The sequence below is a fragment of the Alligator mississippiensis genome, chromosome 14 (assembly GCF_030867095.1).
Source record: "Alligator mississippiensis isolate rAllMis1 chromosome 14, rAllMis1, whole genome shotgun sequence".
Taxonomy (NCBI): Eukaryota; Metazoa; Chordata; order Crocodylia; family Alligatoridae; genus Alligator; species Alligator mississippiensis.
Genome location: NC_081837.1, coordinates 8,138,391 through 8,152,924, shown reverse-complemented (window position 1 = coordinate 8,152,924; position 14,534 = coordinate 8,138,391). Strand labels below are relative to the sequence as shown.

The 14,534-nt window shown below is 45.4% G+C and overlaps 1 protein-coding gene across 4 annotated transcripts in view; it reads left to right on the top strand.

The window, feature by feature from the left end:
- Window positions 1-14,534, top strand: part of LOC102563781 (exonuclease V) — a 264,829-nt gene that overhangs the window by 221,738 nt on the left and 28,557 nt on the right. For 3 of the 4 annotated variants that reach the window (XM_059717112.1, XM_059717113.1, XM_006276492.4), the window contains 2 exons: window positions 2,449-2,528; window positions 14,090-14,323. The gene's annotated coding sequence lies outside the window, so the exon portion shown is untranslated. Of the gene's footprint in view, window positions 1-579; window positions 689-2,448; window positions 2,529-14,089; window positions 14,324-14,534 lie in introns of those variants that run through there. The other variant, XM_059717114.1, reaches the window with a different exon arrangement.

Below are 14,534 nucleotides of genomic sequence, written 5' to 3'. Positions count from 1 at the left end.
CAACTACATTAGTAAGAGGTGATATTGCATCCAGTTCTGTCCGAGAAAGCAAAACCAGCTTTTATTTGGGGGGGGAGAAACCATCATTTTACTAGGAAAAGGCACACGGATTGGGGAATTTTATACTAGATGCATATTTAAAGCTGCCCTTCTATCTCACCCACACCTTGCTTTTTCTTTCCTCCTGTAATTGGCTTTGTTCTGCTGTGTTCAGTCCATGACCTGTGACAGAGACATGCTTTCCGAGACAGAGTTGTGCTTTTGCTGATGCCAGTCATATGTTAATGTACTCTGTTCTCCTGGTTTCACGGATACAGTTAGCCTAACCGTTCCAATGCTCTCTTTTCATACTGTGCATAACTCCTGTGTTATAAATACATTTTTATTTGCTCTGGTGGTTCGTTGAGAGCCCCAGGTCTCCACTGTGTTGCACTTGAGCCTCCTTGCTAATCCCAAGCTTTCAAGAAGGCCTAAGTCCAACCGACCCAAAATCATAACAATGAGAAAATTTTTAAAAATGTGGATTTTTAATGAGATGTTTATATTTTAGGAATGCCCATAGGACCAGAGAAGAGGATTTAGGAATCACTGAGGTCACACATTCAAAGATTACCTTGCAGACATAGGCAGACATAAGCAGCCATTCTTTACAAGGATGACAGTTTTCCAGTAAACAGGGAAGTCACCGGTGAGTCTGTAGATGAGGAAGTGGATCCAAGATCCGCATGTTTGATTGCAGGTGGGGCAGATAATTTTAGGAGGCAGGAGTGATGCCAGGTCACAACCTTTTCCCTTTTTTATCATCCATCCACCTCCATAGCAAGGCAGGTTTGCTCAAAATGATCAGTGTCTTGTCCTTTGTAGCTACGTGGACTAGTAACAAGCTTCTCTGTGAATAAATGCACATGTTCACTTGACTTCAGGAGCTAGAGTTTTCCTTCTATCAGGGGTCCACATGAGCCTAGGAGACCCACTGGGTTAGTATGGTTAAGGCAGCCTGGCTTCCGTCGCCAGCAGCTCGTCAAGTGTGATGTCACTAGCATCACAACCTCTCACCTCCCCTTTGAACCATCAGTATGAACCACCAATTTTCTCTCCAGTCCAAATATGCTTGAGATTTAGGTTGGTTAAGGGGGCAGCCTCCAGAACAAATTCAATCTGGCCCCTCTGGAGCGATAGCAAGGCACCTCAATCTTTCTGTCATTACATACCGGAAGCAACAGGAAATGTGTTACATGCCACAAAACCCGTGATAAAATCATAAGTTGACAGCATTGCTCACCTGATGGCAAGGAAAACCGACTCAAAGGCAGTGAGGAATCAATCTGATCCTTTGATCTTTATCGGGCTATCTTTTTATAGGGCAGTAAAGCATGAATGCCATTGGAGAGGCAGCCCTGGCCAAGCGGCCACACTGGAGTGGAGCCCGTGTGCCACACTCAGCAGGTGTCTTGCTCTCCCACTCTCAAATCTCGCCTGCTATGACTTGGTGTAGTTGAAGGCTGGCAATACCTGCCTAATACGAGAGTGTGCTGAGGTCAGCATGGGTCAGTGCCAGGGTCTTCTGTGGGGCTCCTTCCTCCCCTTCACCCCACCCCTTTCTACTCAGGGTGCTAGTTGACTCTGAGTTGGCACATCCAGTTGCCGTGCATGTCCACCTTGCTGGCTAGGCAGGAAATGAAGCCGCCAAATTGCCCGGAGTTGGTGTGGTTTTGCCATTACTAATAAGTGAAATGGCAAGGCCAGAGGCTGGTCCTATGGGCATGCCGTCCGCCTTGCTTCAGGCAGTTCCAGTCTCACAGGGGTTGCCCTGTGCTGGCTCGGTTCATATGGGCCTGCCAGTCCCCAGCAGACCCTTGGGGTGTCACAAACCCCGACTTAATCCCTAGTGGTACCTGGTCACTTCTGCACAGCGGTGATCCAGCATTGGTTTGGCGGGTTTCAGAGTTCCCGGTCTCAAGCTCCTGATCTCCTGCCTCCAGGGGCGAATGCGGCGAGTGCCTTCATCCGTCCATGCGTCCCTGCAGCCCTGCGATTGCTGCATCCTCATGTGGGGGTTTCTGGGTTGTCCTGGGCCTGGCAGGTTCCTTGTTTGCCCCCACGGGGCTGATGGCAGGTGCTAGAAGCCCCACATCCTGCTATGTTTCTATTTCCTCTGATTCTGGGCCAGTTCAGACCCTGAGTATCTTCAAGCTTATGTTCATAAAGGAATACAGTGGCAGGTCCAGGTGTATAGCCTACCCCCCTTGAGTGCTAATACAACGCCTAAAATGCCAGACCATCCTTCTTCAATTAAAGGACTCTTTTTGCTATCACCACTAAACAGCCAAACGTAGGTGAAGGTTTTTTCAACTCCTGTCCAACCACTGGTTTCTTCTTCCAACAAGGCACCCATAGCATATAGCAAAGAGTCTCTGCCCAAATTTTCTTTATTCTTTTACCTTGCAGGTTCACATGGGATCTCGCTGATTCATACCAAGAGCTTCCATTATTCAAAACTAGTGAGTGGATCATGAAACCCCATTATGGTAAGATATAGCTAGATTATACTGGCCAAGTCACCTTATCTTTCTTTTGGGGAATTATGTAATTAACTGTTAAATAAAACCAGTGGTTCATGGGAAGGTGCTGTAGACCTAAATTGAATCTGTCCATTTACAAATGTCCTAAATCATAGGAATAGACATGTGGAACTCATGGGACTGCTCATAAATTCAATCTGTATTACACAAGTGAAAACGATTTCCAAGACAGCTATAGGTACTTTATGCAGATTGACAAGGAACGAACTGATTGACGGAGACTGGAATGGGAAAATATACTGAACAATCTCATTTTCTGTTTTCCTGGGGAAAGTCTATTAGTCGCCCCTGAGGGGGGAAAATATTTGAATGCATACATGTCTGGAATTGGCCAAGTGACAGGCTCTTCCACTTCAGTTTAGAGTCAAAAGCGTTGATTAACATACTTTTCACTCCAAACTCCTAATGAGTTTTCAGGCAAGGCTTGTTCTGCTTTTGTGCCTTCTGCAAAGGCCTGGGAAGCAGACAATTTCATTTTTTTTTTAATCCTGTAAAAATATCAAGTAGCCCAGAGCTATGCCCAAGGCATGAATGAGGTATGTAAAACACAAAGAACTAGCTACAGTTCATGCTGTTGATCAAGGAAGTAATTTGCCAGTGTGTAAATATAGGATGTACGTCTATTTGCTGCAAAATTGAATTCAGATTCCTAAAAGGTACATATAGGCACAGTTTTGGTTTATTTGTGGTAATGCAGAAGGACACAAAAAGGAAGGATGTTGTCTCTTCCTGGGGTTGAGAGCAGGAAGGGAAAAGTCCTGGGACTTGCCGCCTTTCAGAGGAATGTCCTTGCCTTGGTGTTACCAGCAAGTGATTTGGATCTGAGCAATAAACTATGCTCTAGGGCAGGAGTCATCAACCAAGAGATTACGATTGACTGATCCATCATGAAGCCTCTGACAGTCGATCTCAGTCTCATAGGCAGAGGGAGCAAAAATAATTTGGATGGGGCTGAGCACATGCATGCTCTGCCCCCCCTCCACCCCCAAGCAGGTAAGTCTGTGGGGGAAGGGATGGGGGAGGGGGAAGGGGCATGGGTGGGACAGATTGAGGCCCCCGCAGTGAGGGAGGAAGTGGGGCAGGGGCTGGGGTGAATGGGGCCCCAGCTGGGCTGGGTGGTGAGACGATCAGCAGGTGCAGGGGGGCTCTGTGTGCACCCAGCAGAAGCCCAGGGGCATGTGCCCCCCCTGATCTGTGCGCAGGGTGGAGGCAGCTGCCACTACACGCTGTGCTTTGCACCCAGCTGCAGCTACCACTGCCTCCGGGCCCATGCAACGCCACATGCGTCCCACCGCTGGATGGGCTGGGGTCACAGCCCAGTGGCAGCAGGCACGTGGCGTCACGCCACTCCTAGAGCAGCTGCAGTAGGCGCAAAGCACAGCGCGCAGTGGCAGCCACCTCCACCCCGTGCACAGGTAGATCCTGGGTTGCACTTTAATTCAAAAAGTGATCTTGTTCTTAAAAAGGCTGGAGACTACTGCTCTAGGGCATATGTTAACCAAGGACTGCAAAGTACTGTGCAGCTGTTAATTAAGCCTCATAGCATTCCTGCAGGCAACGAGCTGGTAAAAGCCTAAATTTCCTTTGGCCTGTTATCATACTGTAAAAACATGGTCTGGTTGTATATTGACTGTTTAAAAGTGCTGATCTGATGCATAGTAGTGGGTTCAGCTTGCATCCAGCCTGGGTTCAAAGACGCTTCCTTCCCATCTTTATGGCACAGTTGTCCCTTATTCAGTGCCTTTAATGCAGCACAACCTAACCAAGGAATTATTTTTAATTCTCCTGTCACAATACTGCTTTCAGTTCTGGAGATTCATCAATGTTCATTTCCTCTCGTTAACATTTTTCTGATCCTCACTAAGAGTGTTGTTTGAAACTTGTCTTGGGTTCCTCAGTTGAGATGCTGAAAGGCTGATGGTGAAGTTAGAGGGGGTGTGGGGGGGGAGGTGGAATCATTTTTTTCCATGCAGAGACTGCAGTTTGTAAAGTGTGATCAATACGATGTATAGCTGTGAAAACAAAACAAACAAAAAAAGGGGGGGGGGTAAGGGGCATAAAATATGTTGGCACTGTAAAATGAATGATCTCTCTGTCAATTATTTAAAAGCAAACCAGTAATGTGAACAATCAGAAGCAAAGAAAAATCAATAGGCTGCCTCTCGTTGTGTAGAAATGGAAAGCAAGCAGGATTTTCCTTCTGCAAGAAAAAACAAATTAATCCTGCCTGTCAGTATAGTTGGCCATTGCGATGCTTCCCTTCAGAAGAAACACTGTAGGAGGAAGCTTCTTCTCTTTGGGTTTGGTCTTGTGCCCCTGGAAGTCAATGACAAGGCTTCCAGTGAGTTTAGCGATACATGATGAAATCTTTTGTGTGTTAGCTAATAGTAACGGTGTATGTGTTAGGCCTGTCACAGTTACAGGTAAAGCCCCTTTAAGATGCCTAAAGTAACAAGGACACATACCTTTCACCAGACTTCCTGGAAAGTCAGTAGAAAGAAGAATACAAAATGAAGGAGGGCAAAAAAATTCCCACTTTTCCTCCAAAATTGGAAAATCAAAATTTTTTAGATGAAAAATGTCACCCAACACTGACTTTGGTCAAAAACAATGAGAGGGGGAAACGTTCACAAAATATTTAATTGTAATATCCTTGTTTATATACATATATTTGAAAGTCATCGACATTTCAAATTGTAAAAAAAAATGTCAACCAGTTCTGAATTTTCAGATACAGATCCCAAATGGAAAATGAAAGTTGCCAGTCAGGCCTCTCACCTGGATACAGCCACACAGCGTAGGAGATCTAAGACTAGGCTTCAGTGGCAATGTTCAGATTTTAAAAAGATTAACTGTGGTTTCTAATTCTTACCAGGACTAGTCCTGGCAAACCTCCACCTGCAAAACCAGAACCTCTTTCTATTGCAAAAGTGAAATGGTCCTAATAATAACCGGAACAAAATGATCAGAATATGACGACTAGTATATTAGCAACATAGCTTTACTCAGCTGAAAAAAATGCCATAAATTCAATCTTCAATTTTTTAAGACCTTCCAATACTGAATAAAAGCACCACAGCTCCATATGACATAATGCATTTTCCCTATAGAAACCTCCAACTTTTACTTTCAAATAGGAAGGTTTCATTTCTACAAGTTGGGAATCTCCCATTTCTAGTTCTGTAATGCCAGGAAATAGCAAACCTTGAACCTGTCATTTAAGAAGGACTGAATATATATCTGAAGCGTTCGGTAATCTCTCCTGTCAGGGCAGAGTAGACAATTAAATAGACTACTGGTCTGAGCCATTTCTGTATTCCAAATATTGGCCAGCCTAAAACTGGCTAACTTAATTCTGGAGGTGAATTTTTACAGCAGAGTGAAGGAAGGGAGCATGTCACAATAAGTTGATTTTTTTTGCTATCCCTAGAAAAACGTTATTTGAAGCCGCTGAGATGTTTGAGTATCTAAAAAAAATAAGAAAACGTCAAAGGGGAGATGGATTACTGGACAAAGTGTAACGTGGCAATGCAATCTATCATATGGCCCAACACTTTATCATATCTCTGGACAATTTATCACATAACTACCAGTACCATGTGGGTAGACAGAAAGATATATCTGTCAATTCCCATTTCCAAACTTCTCTCTCCCATTGGCAATATGAATTACAGTAAAGGAAAGCACTGCAATTAAGGGTAAGAAATCTGGCTTTGGAAAATGCAAAAACCAGACACATTTTTAATCAGCCCTGAAACATAAGCAAAATCTTTGTAGTGATGGTTGGAAGCGCATGGTCATCCAGTTACTTTGTCTCCTTGCCTTTTAGTGAGTGGAGCCCACTAACTGCTCCTGCTTAACCAGAAAGGCCTCGAGTCCATGCTTCCCTAAGGCCTCCATGGCCTGGTGTAATCAGAGATTGCAATGCTGCGGAGCCCTGGAGGAGTTGCATTTAAAAGAGCTAGTCTGATACAAAAGCTTTCCTACGGGGACAAAGGACTTATAAAGCTCCCTCGCAAAAGTTTTACCTATGCAGGTTTCCACCCTCAAAAAGGAAAGGAGAAATCTCCCTAAGCCAGCTAACCATCTTAGTTTTCCTAATGCTAATGGATGTAATGACCCCACTGAAAAGCTGTCTTTCAATGGATGATCTCCGGTGACTTTTGATGTTTTCATTCTCAAACTTAACTTTTATGATAGAGCAAAAACTTTGTTGAGGTCTTCCGTGTTCATATAAACGTATTTTCTGTCAATCTATAACCCATTTTATTTCTTTTCTAAAATCTTCAAAATGCTGTTGCTGAATGGATGCTGGGAACAGACTGAAGGAGCCAGATCTTGCAGTGTGGCTCCATCAAATGCCATAAAACAATGCTGAAGATATTGTAGGAGGCAAAAGCCTGCTCCTCAGGAGAGGAGAGGAATTTTTTGCAGCTCAAAGAACAGAAGATGAGGAAGTGAGGAGCAGAGAAGGGCACTGGTGCAGAAAAGAAACCAACCTAAGAACGAGATTACATCTGCCATGGGCAACAACAATCAATAGGCCTTGCCTTTCCTCTCCCAAAAGGAAGCGCCACTGCTGTTGACAGAGAGAGATACCTATTCACCTTCTGATCTTTTTCCTCTATCTTTCTCTAGAGCCCGATAAAAAAGGACAAGGCTTCCCCAAGGGACACGCCAGTGGACTGCAGACTTAGACAGAGCTCAGAAACAGATGGTAGTGCTCATATGCCGAACTTGCACCTCTCTCCTGAAAGCATTACCTTGTTCCCTGGCATCACGGCATCCATTAAAAAATAAGCAAGTCTCTAGTGACTACAGATGCAGATAAAACTTCAAAAAGGACCTATTTGTCCTGAACATGCAGCACAAATACCTACAGATGGACTGGATGCGACTGCGACATTGTCGGTGACAAATCATTTCTCTTGTCACGGTCTAGGAATAATGTCGATTAATGCAGCAATCGGGATCTTCACAAAGAAGTCCCTAGTTTCTGCCACAAATATGCTCCCTAAATCTGTTCATCTGGTGTAACTGCGTTCCCCAGTTGTCCTTCACTTTTGCTGAGCCGCTTATGGGATTAACCTTTAGAAAAATCAAAGTTCATACAGATCTGCCTCCTTTTTGCCAAACTGGGAGTGGGGAGGAAAGAAAATAGAGCAAGCTTCATGAAACTTCAAAGTGCTCCTTTTAGTTAATTGGCATAATTTTTATTGCCGTAGCCCATGAGAACAGATACAGAAGGGATAAAGCTCTGAAAGCTTCTCTAAGAATGTAGCTTTGATCCTTAAAAGACGGTGAGTGTTTTGGCTATATCCACTAAGACATTTCCATGCATCGCATAGAAGTTGGCATCCAGAGATGCAAACCAGCCCATCTCATCTGTTATCCTGATACTAGGTACTTGGATATCGAGTTACTACCTGTAGAGTCTGAATACTCAGATCTGGATAATCCCAGCATCAAGGATTGCAGGGAATTGTAAATAGTGAGATTGGTCTGCTCTTAAGGCGCTGAAATGAAGGATGGGATTTCATTCGTGTGCTTGTTTCATACAGCAAGATTAAAAATACATGCACCGGAGAATAGGCATTTTGATTTTTTAAGCCAGAGGTTTTTGTATGCACAGGAAGTCTCGGGCTATTCCAGCAGCAGGGAATGGAGAGAGTTCAGAGGGGCTTCAGCCATGCCTGAAGGATTGCTCACGAGCCATCGCAGCTCTATTGCACCTGGAAAGTCTCCTCATAAAACGGAGTCACTTTGTGCCACTTGCATGGCAAAAAAAAAGCATCCCTAGTAAAAGCACTAGCCCCGAGGGACGTGCTTTCTTAGAAATGCTGAGGATTTTCATAGGTCATATTGGCGCTTAGGGCCCTTGATAATCGGGTCCTAACAGAAACAGATCCAGGATTTTACAAAGGGGGGTGTAGTTGTAGCAACCAGTGCGACAGGGGTGGCTGCACCCCTCCACGCTCCCGTGCCGTAGGAGGAGCAGCCCGACTTGCATCCTGAGGGACGTAAGCATTCTCCCCACAGTTTCCCTCCACAGTGAGAAGTATGTCCACTCCCTTCCCCTCTCTATCCCCTCCTCGGCACTATCAGTATCCATGCTGTCCCAGGGGCAAGAGGAGCTCCTGCCTCGCCCCAGCGTGGCTACACTCACCTGGGGCTGTGGAAACAGCCGCGGTGGCAAATGGGCATGACCCCCCTCCCCACACCTGCTCCTGGGCTGGTGGGGAGCACCCTGCAAGGGGGGATCAGGCACGGAGGGGGAACGCACCCACCACTGCCATGATCCCGGACTGAGCCCAGCCGGAGCAGACAGGAGCTCCTGTGGTCACCACTGCACCCCCTCCGGATCCACGCCTGGGTCCTAAGGATTCTCAAGCTGAGCATCTATAAACTGAGACATCTGGATTTTGAGGCTACTTAAGAAATGTCAGCCATAGGCCGTCTCTCCTATCCCATCTCAAATGCTGGGCCTGGTCCCCAGCGGGCATCAATCAACAGGTTCCTTTGACTCTACCGAAGTCAAGGTTAGCAAGCCAGCATATACTAGGAAAGGATTTAGCTCCTGAATTTGGTATTACACAATGAAAAAGTTTTCGAGGTCTCATATCCAGATGAATTTCATACTCTATAAGCCAGCTCTTTAGTTGGTGAAAATCCACCAAGCTCCCTTTCATAGATTCATAGATGTTGGGGTCGGAAGGGACCTCAATAGATCATCGAGTCCGACCCCCTGCATAGGCAGGAAAGAGTGCTGGGTCTAGATGACCCCAGCTAGATGCCTATCCAACCTCCTCTTGAAGACCCCCAGGGTAGGGGAGAGCACCACCTCCCTTGGGAGCCCGTTCCAGACCCTTGCCACTCGAACTGTGAAGTTCTTCCTAATGTCCAATCTAAATCTGCTCTCTACTAGCTTGTGGCCATTATTTCTTGTAACCCCCGGGGGCGCCTTGGTGAATAAATACTCACCAATTCCCTTCTATGCCCCCGTGATGAACTTATAGGCAGCCACAAGGTCGCCTCTCAACCTTCTCTTGCGGAGGCTGAAAAGGTCCAGTTTCTCTAGTCTCTCCTCGTAGGGCTTGGTCTGCAGGCCCTTAACCATACGAGTGGCCCTTCTCTGGATCCTAGATTTCATAGACATTAGGGCTGGAAGGGACCTTGGAAGATCATCGAGTCCAGCCCCCTGCCCCAAGGGGCAGGAAGTCAGCTGGGGTTATAGGATCCCAGCAAGATAAGCATCCAATTTCTCTTGAAGGCGTTCAAAGTAGGTGCTTGAACCACCTTTGATTCATAGATTCATAGATGTTAGGGTCGGAAGGGACCTCAATAGATCATCGAGTCCGACCCCCTGCATAAAGGGGGTCATAATCCCTGCATAATCCTCTCCAAGTTATTCGCATCCCTCTTGAAGTGCGGTGCCCAGAATTGCACGCAGTACTCCAACTGCGGTCTGACCAGCGCCCGATAGAGGGGAAGTATCACCTCCTTGGATCTGGGCCTTCTAAAATCTGACTCCTTCAGATCTGGCCTTCTCCTAAAATCTGACTCAGTATTATAGCCTAGACGACACGCAAACTCGAAAGCCTGTTCCCCTCTCACTTGCACCGGTATAAATCAGGAGTAACAATGTTAAAGAGAGTGGAGCTACAGCAATGCACAGTATTTAAGTCACAGGTTACTCAGGCTATGAGCCGTTCCTTCCACTAGGAACCCTGGAAATCAATCAATCAATCCAAGATGGGCAGGTATGCTGCTACAGATGGCCCTGATTTCACAAACCACACACAACTGTAAAGACTGCAAGTAAAATGCACACATTTGCTTCTCTGTCTTGGGAAAAAGTTCCTTGAAATGTTTGAATTTGTTGCATCGCAGTGTACACATATGACCCGAGAACTTAAGGGGAACTTAACTGAGGCTATAGCAGAGCATCTCAGTGGGGGTTAAGAAACAGTTTCCAGCTAATTAGTTGATCAGCTCAATTTTAAGGCAGGCAGCACTCTTATTTCTTAGGACTTCTGACATGCCTTTTGCTATCGCTAAAGTCAGAAACGAGGAAACACTACCCTTCTACCCCAGTCTCCCAATTGTGAACTTCTGAGATAAAAATATTCTGTTGTAATTTCCATTGCATAATCTACATTCCTTCACATATTTTTTGAAATTTTTATTATCATTATCACTTTTAATCTTCAAGTACAACGCGATTGTAGATTATCTGGGAAAACACTCTTTTTTCTGTCGAAGCAATGCTGCCACTGTGTGGCTCCCAGTAAAAAAGGCCAGAAGAGCACACACCAACTGCAGAGGCTTCCTCAGCCTGATGAAGGTTTTTTAAACCTGAAAGCTTGCTAAAAAAACGTTTTTTCCCCAAGTATTTAAGTTGATCTAATAAAAGATATCAGATTCACCCAAAGAACTTTGTCTGCCATTGAGCTTTGAGGCATAGAAGACCAATGTGCTTGAAACAACCTAAAAGACCCTGATTTACACTTGGGCTCCTTTACACTGCTCTGGCAGTCAATGTAGTTTATGTCCCCTGCTCTTTCATTTGCTTTTAGTGTAAAGTACATTCGAGCTGTTCATGATGATAGCATGTGGCATGAAACTGAGATCCTGCACGTAGGCTGTACCCAGGAAGAAGTGTGCTATATTCTATACATTTGTCACTCAAGGCCTTGGTAAAATATGGCATTAAAATCCATGCAGCCCATTTTCTAAACAGTTGTCTTCTGGAGAAATAAGCTTTCAGTTGATCAGAGAGTATCAGTGAAGTTGAAGGGGAAAGTCTACAAGACTCCAGCTCTATTATATGAAGCAGAGACACAACCCCTGAAGAAAACTCAAGAAGGGAGACTGAATGTGACAGAGATGGGAATGCTCCAGTGGATGTGCTGAAGATGGATAAAGTCAGGAATGTTTACATCAGAGGATCGGTAAAGCTAGGCCAGGGCCAGAAAGTACAAGAGGGAAGACTAAGAAGGCTAAGACTAAGAGGACATCTAAGAAAGTACAAGAGGGAAGACTGGCCATGTTATGGGTATGTGCAAGGGAGTCCAGAAGAATAAGTAGGAAAAGAAGGTACCAGAATGACTACCAGGGAGAAGGGGATGAAGAAGATTGAAGATGAGATGGAGAGATATAGTGGAGAGGGACATAAGAGAGAAGGAGTTGGAAGAAGAAGATGAATATCATGGGCAACTGGTGCCATCTCAGTCGGGGGGGAGGGGGCACGTGCCCTCCCAGTGACCAGCCAGTCTCGACGACTAGGGGTTCCCCCATGGTCAGTCTTGCCAACCAGGGGGATGGGTCCCCCACGGCTGATCGTACCAACCGGAAAGCAGCTGCAGCACTCCCGGAAGTGGCCGTGGTGCTTCATCCAGTGCCTCTGCTCCCCGGCCGGTGCTCACTGAGGGGGCACCAGCGCTCCCACCTGCACCCCCCCGCCCATTGCCTGAGCGGAGAGTGTGGCCTGTCAGGGGGTGCACCAGCACTCTCAGGAGGTGCATGTGCACCCCCGTGCACCCCCTACAGATCGCCACTGATACATATGACCAAAGCCAGTCAAGAGCCAGGATCTACAACAGTGCCGCCGTTTAGATGGGACAAGCAAGGGAAGAAGAAGAGGAAGTTGTGCCAAGAACACCTGGCATTAAATTTGTAAATGCTAACAGGGAGGGTAACTGGCCATCAGGACAGCTTGCCAAGGATTGTAGGCCATTCCCCACTGCTCAGAGCCCTTAAATCAAAACCGGATGCCTTTCTGAAGGAGATGCTCCAATTCAGCCACAAGTGATTGGGTGTAATGAAGGAATGAGTGAGTGAAAATCTCTGGCCTGTGCTGTGCCAGAGGTCAGCTCCAATCATCAAAACATTCACTTCTGGCCTTTAAAATCTATGAAGCAGTAGTGGATGATGCGATATCACTCAAGAATCTGTGCCCAAAATGTTCTGAGGCAGAGCAGAGACTTCCTTGTAATGATAGCAAGAGCCTTATATTATTGGTGTCTGTTTGCTTTTTTTGGTCCAGGATATGTGACTTTGCCAGCCAGGCAGCCTGAGCTGCTGCGCACAGGTAAAGGATCTGTACCCAATGTGACCTGCACACCTAACCTTTTACAACAGAGACAGCAAAACGCAGGCTCCACTTTCATTGCTGCTGGGTTGTAAAGGATATGTACTAACTTTGTAGGCTCCCTTTAGACAACATGAAAAAGCAAAAGCTCCCTGCACAGATCACAGGGAGAATACAGATAATTGCAGGCTTCCATTGCCAGTCTATGCAATAGCACAGGGTTACAACGATGTATAAACTAAGGTGTGCAGTATCCAGCTTGAATGAGATCAGAGAAGTGCTACATGCCAAAATATGTGAAGCAGAAAAATACAAGTATTTCTAACAAGTGCCCCTTTTTCTCCTTTATCCGCTTGCCTCCCCCCCGTTTCATATCCTCAGGAACATACCGTCAACAAGGGCTTTTGTACTTACAGCCTCTCACCTCCCTCTAGTACAAGCTGTGCAGCCCTACAAAAAGGTTTACATATGGTTTTTAAAAAATTTTTTAGCACTTTTTTAATAGATGTGTTGTCCCTGTGTGATCCCCTGGGGTGCTTACAGGACCCCTTCTATGCCAGGTTGAGAAGCTGTGGCAGTTCATCTCCTTTGCTGCATCCTGTGCATTGGCCAAGTTGGCAGTCATCAAAAAACCCTTACTCAGCTGACCAGGGGCAAGGGAAATAAGAATCTCCATTTTAGCTCAAGCTCAAGCTACAGGTGAAAAAGTTCAAAGTATGTAAAGGCTGGAGTTTGAAGGCACATAGAGGTGCAGGTAGGCACCTGTTAGGTTTTCTCAAAAACTGGTCTCTAAATGCCTTTGAAAAACAGCGTTTAGTGATCAAGGCACCTGAATCCTATTTTCAGCACTGGCTGTGGCTTTTCACAGTCTAAATTCAACTGGTTTTCAATGAGACTTACACTTTTAAATACTTAAGTCCCTTCTGAAAATGGAGTGTGGACACATACATCACTTACTTTTGAAACCATTATTGGCTGCAACTATTTCTTGCCCACTACTCCCTTCTGGGAATGGACAGGAAGCAGAGTCTGGGAAACCCAGTTACTATCTTGTGGGACTGCAATAATAAGAGACTGCCTAAAAATTGCCGATTGGGCCGGAGCCGATATTGCAAAAGAAGTGGTTCTGGAGAAGCCATCTTTTCATCTCCAGTACATACCCCAAACTGGTGTATCAAAGCAAATAGATGGTGAGCAGGTCATGGGATGACCTCCTTGTCTAGAAGTTTACAATGGGAAGATGTTCATAGGGATGGGATATGTGCTATTTTCTAGGGGCGGAAGGACTCAATTCATTTTAAACCAATCAAAGTCATAGTTTTTGTGCTGATGACCCCAGCAGAGAGTAGAGTTACTTCTTGAGCACATGCAATTTCCTAAGTCGATTCATTTACTGACGGTGTGTCTTTTTCCACAGATCCCCAATTTAATGATGTTCGGAAGCAGCAGAGACAGCAAAAATGGCAGCCTCATTTCTAGGAATAAAGCCAAGCTCATTAAACTAATAAGGGATGTAAATGGTACAAAGACTGCTTTTTCTGCATCAGGCATCAAACTCTATAACAACTCATCAATAAGTATAAAGCCCCTAGCTTAGCACACCTAAAGATGCAATATGGTTGTAATGGATGCTTCAACTCAATTACTCAAGGTAAGAGATTCTCTTACTAGGATTTTCTGTTCCCCCCACCCTTGTTATCGAACGCTGTAAAAAAAAAACCGAATTGCTATTATTTATCATTGTTTTCCTGCTGCATTTCTTGAACCTGCCATGGGTTGTAATCTGTATTGTGCTATTAGTGTAGTTTATGTGAGTTTTTGGCAGTGGGGACCTTGTCTTGTATCTATCTAGAAAGTGTAAT